We start from the raw sequence: 10,461 nt of genomic DNA, 5'->3' as shown, positions 1-10,461 counted from the left end.
CCCGCCTCCGGACAGTGAGGGGCGCACGGCCGCGCTCGTCACCCGGTCACCACAAACAGTGCGCGTGTACCGTAGACGCGCAAAGAATCCCCGCTGTGGCGACAGAGCCTGTCTCACCCGCCCTGACTGCCCCTGGGCGCGGGCGGCTCTGTGCCCCCAGGCTGGTANGCAAGAGCGAGCAGAGGGTTGCCGCAGAGCCAGCTCTGAAGTCATCACGAGTCCTCGGGCCCCATCACGAAGCCATGCTCCATCTCCATGCTCCGTCTCCAGGGGAGGGGGGTACCTCCCTGGGAGGGGTGTCACAATTTAAGGACATGTTTTACTTTTTTTTTTTTTTAAGATCTATGTATTGGGACGCCTGGGTGGCTCAGTGGGTTGGGCATCTGCCTTTGGCTCAGGTATGATGGGATCGAGCCCTGCGTCCGTCGTCCATCCTGCATTGGGTTCCCGGTGTGGAGCCTGTTTCTTCTCCCTCTCCCTCTGCCCCCCACCCCGCTCATTCCCTGCCTCCCTCCCTCCCTTTCTCTCCCTCACTGTCTTGTGTGCTATCTCTCTCTTTCAAATAAATAAACGAAATCTTTAAAAAAAAATCTATTTATTTGAGAGAGAGAACGCGCATGCCAAGTGCAGGCTTGTGCAAGAGCGGGGAGGGGTTGGGGGTGCAGAGGGAGAGCTGAAATCAAGAGTCCACCCTTACCCGACTGAGCCTCTCAGGTGCCCCTTAAGAACGTGTTTTAAAACCACCACCCCCTCCCATTTCACCCCACGGCCTCCTCCCCCTTTGCTCCTCCAACACACAGGCTGCCCCAGGGACTTGGCACGGCCGTCCTGCCTTCGCTAAGCTGACCATCCGTGTGCTGCCGTGTGCTGTTGCCATCCTGCCGGTCCCCACCGCCACTGTGCCTGACAAGTGAGGTTCCCTGCGGCTGGCGGGACAGTGAGCACACACTCACTGGCCGGAAACGAAACACATTCACTCTCTCACTGCTCCGGGGGCCGGAAGCAGGCTTTGCCAGGGTGAAAGCAGGTGCAGGCTGGGCTGGTCCCTCCCGGGGCTCCGAGGCAGGACGCGCTGCTCACCCGTCCAGGGCTCAGGGGCTCCTGGCTGCGGGACTGGGGCCTCGGCTTCCCTCGTCACGTGACCTGCTCCCCAGCGCTGAGCCTCCCCGCTCCCTCCTGTAAGGCCCGTGGTGATGACACTGGGCCCGCCAGACTGTCCGGGACAGGACGATCCCGTCTGAAGAGCTCTGACTTCATCACAGCTGCCGAGCCCTTTTGCCACATAAGGGACCACGCTCTCGGACGCCGGGGGTTAGGACGGGGCATCTCTGGGCCTGCGTGATTTGTCTCCCCCCACAGGGACAGGGGTTCAGGCCCGAGCCCCACCACCCCACTGGAGTGAAGGCATGGGGCTGACGTAAGGGCGCCACCTCCCCTCGAAACCCTGCACGTCGAGAAGGGACCCTACTTGAGCAAGTCAACCCTTCGCATCCAGTACACAGAGTTAACACTTCTCATGTTTATTGATCTTCAGTTACACAAGCAAACCAGAAATAGCTGTTCCCGGTAGGGGCGTCAAGCAGGCTGAGAAGCTGAAGGCCTTGTCCCCCCGCCCCCAACACACACACAGCGCGGTGCCTGCTGTCCTCTCCCGGTCCCTCGAGCAGACCCCAAGCCGAGGATCCCAGGGACAGAGAACCCGCCCTGGGAGTTAGTGACTGGAAGGATGAGAGGTGCCAGAGCCGGTGTCCCTGGAAGGTGCAGATCACATGCCAGGGACCGGAGCAGCTCCCCTGCATCACACATGAGCCTGGGCTGGGCAGGGACGAGCGTCCTGCAGCCTGAGGCCCCAGAGAAAAAGAGCGGCAGGGGCAGGTAGCAGGACGTGGTGGAGCTCTGGCCTGGGGCTGCTGCCTGCGCTCCAGCCTTGAGTCCTCACCGTGCCCTGTAGTGGGTTCCCTCCAGAACTTTTCCTCTGCACTTGCACACATGCACACAGAGCCCAGGAAAGCTGCAGCCCCCACCCTTCCAGCTCAGCAAGCCCAAGCCACTGTCCCAAGGCTGTCCCTGCTTGCAGGATGTGGTGCATGGGGCCAGCTCTGAGCCAGTCCATGGCTGGGGGATGGTAAGGAGGGAAGGGCCCAACCTGGCTTCGATGCTCCAGGCAGTGGGGATCTGCGTCATGAACCCGTGGGCTGACAGGGCTAAAGGGGGATTTTCTAAAGGAAATTGGAGGGAGATGCTGACACCAGAGAAAGGGATATGGATGGCAGGCAAGGCTGGATCAAGCACTCAGAAGGATGATATAGTTATACATATTGGTTTTGTAGGGGCTTTCTGATTTCTTTCCCCACAATTTGTTTTTTTCACTCAACACAGTGTGTGAACAGCCCCCCTGGCACACCTGGATCTAGTCCTTTCTTTCTAACTTCCTGGTAGTGTTCTGCCTTCTGGGTATGTCCATCCAGGTCACCTCCTGGGTCTCAGAAGAGGCACCTGTTTCTTTAGTGCCCCTCCCTCCTCCAGAAATCACAGATTGGAGGGCAGTGCCCTCACCTGTGTCCCGGCCCACAGCCGGCACAACTGATCGGACACGCTGCCCTGCTTTAGTGTGGGTCACCCCTGCACGGACACGTAGGCAGCTTCCAACGGTAAACCAGTCCATCCTGCCTTCGCCTTCTCGGGCAAAGACGGGAGTGTTTTTCTAGGGCAGACACCAAGAACGCTAGCCATAGAAAATGTACTTTTTAAATTTTAATAGCTGTTCCCTGATGGCCTTCCAGTAAGTCTGTACCAGCTGGCATCCCCCCACCCCGTGGCACCAAAGTCCCCACTTCCCACACCCAGGGCGAATGATGATATATTGCTTTTCCGACATCGCCCATCTGATGGTGAAAAGTGGCCTCTCATCGGTGCTTGGATTCTGTCCACGTTCAAATGCCAGAATTCAGTGGCAGGCTGGAAGAGAAAGCAGCAGCTGGGGTGCAGTGGCCTCTGGCAGGAAGTGACACGCCGCCCCCAAGAGCGTCCTAGCCCAGCATCCTTGGTGTTCGCCATGGTCTCCAGCCACCATCTGGACCCACCTGAGGCCACAGTCACAGATACCTCTCTCTTCACCACGATCTGGAATGAGTCCCCCCGCTGCACCCTGCTCCAAAGCCTCAAAGGCAGGCAGAGCTCTTACACAGGGGTGCACTGCTCTGGTCTCTCTCCTGAGCTCCTTGATCCAGCCTTGCCTGCCATCCATCTCCCTTATTCTGACTTCGGCACCTCCAGTTTCCTTTAGAAAACCACCTCCTTCCCGTGGTCTACGCAGGCAGGTCAGCTCATTTCCATCCCCCGGCCACATGGTTGGCTCAGCGACAAACACATAATCCACGTCACCCAATGAAAGCCAGCCGGGTCTGGGCTCACGGGTGTGTGTGTGACTGGGCTTGCTACGCGGCGAGGATGTTGGGTGACGTTGTCCTGCGCCGTGGCTGCTGCCATTTGGAGGAATCTTGCCCAAGGATGAAGCCAACTTAGAAATGGAAGGAGGAACTGAGTTCCCATCTAGTACTTGTGCAACTCGATCCAGCCTTGGCTGACATCAGTGTGCTCTGGGGTGTTCCAGCCTAACAAGCCCCTAAATTTCCTTTCCTTGACTAGAATCAGTTTGAGCTGTGTGCCAGGGCGCCTGGCTACGCGGGATCTCAACCGGTCAGTACACAGCTGTTCTGCAGCAGGTCCAAAGTCTCCCTGCTCCAAAGGGGCCACCGAGGCTCTATCAGTAACAGGGAAGGATGGTGAACGGGAGGCTCTGCCTGGAAACCAGCCCTCGCCGCTCCCCCCAGACCGGGTGACAGGGATCCAGAGGAAGTCGTGGGGCTGTTTCCCTGATGGGGGGCCTCAACTCTGACAGCACCAGCTGGGAGCAGAGGGTGAAGGGGTGATGGCTGGGCAGCAGTTGTGAACCAGCAGGATGAGAAATCTCACTCGGGTGTGGGGGCGTCTGCATCTGAACCTCGCAGTCCCACCCCACCCTGCAAGTTACTTAATTTCTCTGGACTTCAGTTTCCTTGTTTGAAAAATGGGAATGATCGTTCCCATCTCACGAGATGCTGTGAGAAGCCAGTGAGATGAGAAAGGGGGCAGGCTGGACCTGTGCCCCGCGCACATCGACCTCCGACAGACCTCAGCATTCACCTCCTCCTCCCCAGCACGGACCCCAGGAGACTCGCGCTCCGACAGCGCCCCGCCCCGCCCCTCGCTCACCCCCTCCCAGCAGCCACCCCTTTCTTTCGCGGCTCAAGGGCTCCACCAGGCGTCCGCCTGGCGCGCTGCGACTGCCGCTTGGGGTGCCCAACCGTGACCGCGAATCCGGGCTCCGGAGAGGGGTCCGCGGAGCGCGCGGGTGGGCGGGGGGCCGCGTCAGCTCCCTGGGGGCCGCCCCGTCCGCGCACCCCCCGCCTCCCCGAGACCGTCTGGGGACACTCGGAAATCGCCTGCCTTCCGGCCGCCGCAGCCCCAGTCCCCGGTGCACACGCGAGGCGTGGGGCGCGGGTGGGGCCCAAGAACCCGCGCGGGACTCGGGGCCTTTAAGACGGTGGGCGGGGCGAACGCTGCCGGCGGTCATTAGCATATATTAGCATGCCCCGCCCCACCGCTGGGAGGTGGCGCGCGGGGCTCGGTAGGGCCGGGAGCGGCGCGCAGCAGAGCGGGGCGAACGGGCGCGGGGGTGCAGGGGCGCAGAGCGGCGGAACGGGGCGCAGCGGCGCGGGGAGCCGCCCGCAGCACCCCCGGGCCCGGCTCCCGCCGCTGCCGTTGCTGCTGCTCGTGCTGGCGGCCCGCGGGAGCTGGGGCGCGCCCGCGCCCCGCGCGGAGGACCTCAGCTTGGGAGTGGTGAGTGTGCGGCTCGCATACGGGGTCCCGCGGGCGGGGAAGACCCGGTCGGTGCCCCTCGGCGCCTGAGGGACCTCGGGGAACCCTGGACCCATTTCCTAGGCGGAAGGCTGAGGCCGGGGCGCAGGCTGAGCGGCTGACGCGCGCGCACACGGGGCTGGGAAAGAGGCGCCGTGCGCCTTCCCCGCTCCTTGAGCTCGCAGCGCGCCGCAGCCGCGGGTGGCAGCGGAGGCTGGGGTTGCCTGGCTGGAGCCCTTGTCCGCGGCGTGGAGCGGCCCGAAGGGGGACTCGAGGCGAGTGGGACAGCCGTCGTAGCCGCCCGGGGCAGTGCGCCCCGCGTGCGTTCCCAGTGGGAGTGGCGGGGGGGAGGGGCGCGCACCACCCCCAGGAAAGGTCGGGGCTGCGGAGTGCTGGCGCCCCGTTAAGCCGGTGGCTCTCGAGTTTGTTCCGTGTAGGGTGTTGGGCGGCAAGAGAACCGGCCCCCTGCCCCCCGCTGGGCATGAATCTTGGCCCTGTTCCCTGTCCCCTTCCGCCGCCGTCTTGGCCCTGTTTGAGCTTGATGGGGTCCCCCTTTCGTTCCCAGGCTCTGATGCAGCCCCACCGACGTCCCCAGCGCCCCTTCCCGTAACACCAGCTGTCCCTCTGCCTTGGGAACCGTCCTGGGGGCGGTGGCAGTGGCCTCTTCCCGCACCCCTCCCCCATTCAGACTCCTCTGGACCTGGAGGATTGAGATCAGACTTTATGGGTCGCCGCCCCCAGGTTCGAGGGGCCAGGCGAGGGCGCGAGGGGCCGTTGGATTGGAACGATTTCTTCTGGGGCTTCCGCCCCTGCCGCTGCCCTCACTCGGCTGAAACGCGGGGATCCGGGCCGGGGGCCGCAGCCGCCCCCCTCCCCGCACCCGGCCCACTGACGCCAGCGGTGCCCTGAGGGGTGCTGGCGGAACCCCCTCCCCGCGCCATTGGACTTGTAAGCTGCAGGTGGAGATCAGGCAGGGGAGGCATTTGGATGGGGGCAGTTGGAGGCATCCGCAGCTCCGTGGAGTTGGCAGGACTTGGCCACAGGTTCTGGCTGAGAAACAGGCGGGGGCCACCCCCGCCCAGCTGGCCCGGCCCTGGAAGCCATCTGGGAGGGTGCAGCCACGGTCCCTGCTGAGGGCATCCAGACGCCTGAGGGCCGCCACAGAGGGCTTCCTCCCAGCCAAACTGCCCCTGAAATCGGGGTGCCTCGGTTCACCCCCTCCGGGCTCCTTTGTAAGTGGGGGTTTCCTGGACCCGCTCCTAGGGTGCATGATCTGGGGGGCAGTGTGTGTCTCGGGGTCCACTCTCCTGCTCAGAGAGGCCCTGCTCCGCAGGCTAAGCAGGGTCCCGCCGCACAGTCAGGGATGCTAGTCCCGGCCCAGACAAGCTCCTTTGTCGGACCCCGCGCAGTTCTCAAGTTTTTCTCTGCCTTCCCAGAGACAGCGGGCTGGGCACAGTCCTCCCAGGTAGGGCCTGGGCACCTCCTCTTCTCCCTCCCTCGGTTCCCCTGAGCCTCCTGGGGCGTGGGGGGCAGTCCCGGGCCAAACTCTGTGGGATTCCCTGGGGGTGGGGGGCCACCTCCTCAGCCTGGAGCCCCAGAGACAGCAGGGCCCTGGCATCTGGCCCAGGGGGGAGTAGCGGAAGATGCTGTCCCTGACCCTAGAGGCCCCCCCCCAGGGAAGGCCGGGACCATCAGTCCTAGTGCCGCCAAGCCTGCCTGCCTCCTGCCCACGTTTGTGGGCGGAGGGCGGTCTCTGGTGGCCTTCTGGGGAATGACACCTAAGCGCGCCGACCCAGAGGTGCAGGAAGTCTTGGAGACAGGATTTAGGGGAGGAGGGGGGGCTCCTGCCCGCCCCCTCTGCCGACCGCCCCCGGGGCCCACTGACCGCATATTCAGATCGGGGGCTGCCAGTGAGGAGAAGGGCCCCTTTGTCAGTGTGACCCAGCTTCTGCCAGCGTCGAGCCCAGCGGGTCTGGAGCACTGGCTGGTCCCCGGGAGAGGCTGGCTTGGCCCAGCCCACCCCCGGCTTTAGTGTGAGGACAAAGCCCTGGATTGAGTCCCGCTGCGCCCAGCGAGCGGTGGGCTTTCAGGCGGTTTGGAGAGGGACAAAAGAGTGGCTGTGCCCTCCTGGGGCCGCGCAGCCGGTCCTTCTGGCCCGGGCTTCTCGTTATTTTATTTCTGGGTGGGTAACACCCGTAGCAAGATACTCAGGCCGTATGGAGGGGCCTGTGGGAGAACGCCCGTCCTCCCTGCCCTCCCCTCCCTTCCTGAGAAGCCTTCTGGAGGTCACCTGGGCCCTCAGAAGGACGAGGGGACCTGGGCCCCTTACGTCGTGGATGACAGCCGCTGCCACTCCTCCGTGCCTGCTGTTTTCCCTTGGAAGTCTGTCTGGGAGAGTGTATTGGAACGTCCGGGTCTGGCTGGTGCTCGGTGCCCACGCCAGCTCGCTTCTTTGCACAGACGTCACATCCTCCAGCCAGCCCAGGGCACGGACGTGCGCGCTGCTGCTAATATTCTCCTAAGGCAGGAGCCCCTGGTACCTGCAGCGTGGCCATGTGTGGGACCCAGGCCCAGGGGCGGTGGGGGGCGGGGGAGCCCTGCTGGCGGGCGTGAGCGAGACACGGTGCGTGTTGGCCGACCTGCCAGCCTGGCCCCTCGAGTTTCTGCTCAGGTTTCTGCTTCCGGCAACAAAGTTCTCGTGGCCCCGAACCATGCAGCATCTTGGTGGATCTTGTGATCTTTGACACCCAGACAGGTGACTGGTGTGTGGCTGAGGGTGGCCAGGAACAAGCAAGGCCCTCCCACGGCCCAGGAGGCCCCGCGGGGATGGGCAGGATGAGGCCAGTGTCCCCCTCCTGGGCCAGGGGCAGATCGTGGCGGCGTGATGGTCACCTTCCTGGCCCAGGACTCAGCCAGGGGCCTCTGGGTCCCTGCTCCTCGATGCCCGCACCCAGGGGAGCCTGTGGGCCCTGCGTGCCCTCGGGACTGACATCACAGACCCGGCCTGGGGCCAGGGCCATCCTGCGTACCTCGCAGCTGCAGACACCCTGCCCAGGGCCAGACGCACACCCTCGCCAGGACAGAGAGTGGGAATGGCGAACCCGGCGTGCGTGCTTTTGTCCTGAGCCTGGAGACGGAAGACTCCTGGGGTCCCCTCCTGGCACCAAGGTGGGAGGTTGAATTTAAATGTGAAGGTCCTAAGACGCACCCAGCCCTCCCCGGGCACCCAGCCTGAGGCATGTCGTGTGCACTGAGTCCTTGTCCTGGAGCCCTCACTGCCTTTGGGGCTGCTGGCCAGTCTGAAAGAAGTCTTTGTGGGGCTTTTGTCCTGCGAGCCAGCGTGGTGTGGGCAGGGCTGAACCCAGGGAGTGTGGACCGGCTGGCCTGGGGGCTTAGGATGCCTTTCCTCTCACGTGGGCCCTTGACACAGCTGGGGATCTGGACCCAGCCTGGGGGGGGGCAGGCCCCTGTCTGTAAAACAGGGCTGTTGGGCCTCCGAAGTGCTCTCACTGCATGTTCCCAGGGGGAGGGAGGAATGCAGAGAAGGCTGGACAGGATTTGGGGCTTGGCAGGGGGTGTGACGCAGTGCCTTCCGAGGGTGTGTGATTTTTGCCAGTCAGTGCCGATCTGAGTTTTTAGGGAGATGCGGTTGGAGTGGGGTTTGTGCTTGGCTCACGGAGGGTGAGCATCTGCCCCATGTAAGTTGAGAGCCTGTCGGGTCTCCTGAGCACCGTCCCGCTCTCAGGAGCGCAGGACAGAGTGGTCTGGCAGGAAGCACAGCCCAGCTTCCCCACTCGCACAGAATCAGTTCCCACTCCTTACCGGCTGCCGGCTTCTGAATATCTCCAGCCTATACTCCATGGAACTCCGTTCTCTACGGAACTTCCCAGGCTGCTTCCTGCCCCAGGGCCTTTGCATCTGCCGTGCCCAGCTCTGTGAACTCATGTAAGTCTTGTCACCTGACCAGCTCCTCATCTTTCAGGGCGTAGCCTACTGTCACCCCCCCCCCAGACATCTTCCCTGACCACCATTTAATTAGTCCCTGCACCCTGTCACTCACGTCCCCTCATAGCACAGAGGTTTCGGGGATAGGCTCTGAAGCCAGACACCCCGGGCTCCAGTCCCAACCCTGCCCCATGCTGGCTATGTGACTGTGGGTACACGTCCTAACCTCTCTAGGCCTCCGTGTCCCCATCTGTAAAATGGCGATAATGGTGTCTGCCTCATAAGATTCGTTTAGCAGCTCCTGACTTAGTGGCTACTGTGCACCAGGCATGGCGTGAACGCCGCAGACGGTGCCCCCGGCCTCCCACAGCTGTGCCCTGAGGGTGTCGTGGGCGTTAAGCAGGGCGGTGAAGGGAGGAGTTGTTGGCTGTCGGGATCATTTCTGATAACAACCATCACGCATGACACAATCACGGCCTGGAGTCACTTGCTGTGTTCACTCGCTTACCTTCCCCAGGGCGCTGTCCACGCCCGGAGCCCTGTCTGCAGGGTGGGCTCTCCCAGGCCATCGCTGTCCCCAGGGTGCCCGGCACAGTGAGCGCTCAGTCTGGCTGTGTCAGGTGGATGGACAGGGAACGGCGGGCTGTCCAAGGGGGACCTAGGTGCGTCCCCCCGGGGAAGACACTGGGACGGACACTGGGGCTTGGGGTCCACGGCAGCTGCCCACTGTCAGCTCCCAGAAGAAGACGAGCACAGGGGGTCCTGCTCTGAGGACCCCCCCCAGCTCATTTCCCTTCAGGGTCTTTAGTGGACAGGGACGGCCGCGAGACCACGGCTCTGCCACGGCTGGACGTGTGACTGCGGGCCTCAGTCTCCTGAGCCGTGAGTGGAGCCGGTGGTCACACTGCCCTGCAAGGGGTCCCGAGTGAAGGTACACAGGGCGAACTGCGAGCTGGCACCGTGTGGGTACCGGCCGGGCTTGCTGTATTACGGTGAGTGTTCAGGTCCTGAGGGGTGCCCTGAAGCCACTGCCTGCCAGCCCCATGTCTCCTGAGCCACGTCACCGTGGCTGGGGGGTGACCGTCTGCCCGCAGCACGGCCCCACAGCAGCCTCTGCGCCTGGGTTCCCTCATCTGTGCACAGGGGCTAATGCTACGGACACCTGCTCTCTGTGCCCCCCCACGAGGCAGGAGGAGTCCAGCCAGAGATGGGCCCTGCAGGGGAATGGCCCACGGGTCTGCCATCCACAACCACGGTCCCTGCCAGAGCAGCAGGCCCCCAGGCCGGGGCCAGTCCCAGGCGCGTAGTGGCCCCACCAGGCTCCGGGGGATCATGTGTCTCCTGGTCACCACAGGCTTTAGGCCCCCATCTGCCACCTGTAAGTGGGGACGACAGGGGCCAAGCAGGGCGGCAGTGGAGAGGACCACATGAGACCCTGCACACAGTAAGCACTTCTTGTTTGCCAGCTTGGTGAAGCACAGAACGGCGCAGCCCAGTGCCGACCCTATGGGGCTGGGACTGCGGGTCCCCGGTGCCCACCTGCTGGGGCCGCTCACCTGCTGGGGCCGCTCACCTGCTGGGGCTGCCCTGGGGCCAGAACTGCTTCCCTGTGACTCT

This window comes from Ailuropoda melanoleuca, chromosome 12, assembly GCF_002007445.2.
Source record: "Ailuropoda melanoleuca isolate Jingjing chromosome 12, ASM200744v2, whole genome shotgun sequence".
In the NCBI taxonomy this organism is placed as follows: Eukaryota; Metazoa; Chordata; class Mammalia; order Carnivora; family Ursidae; genus Ailuropoda; species Ailuropoda melanoleuca.
This window is presented reverse-complemented; position numbering follows the sequence as displayed.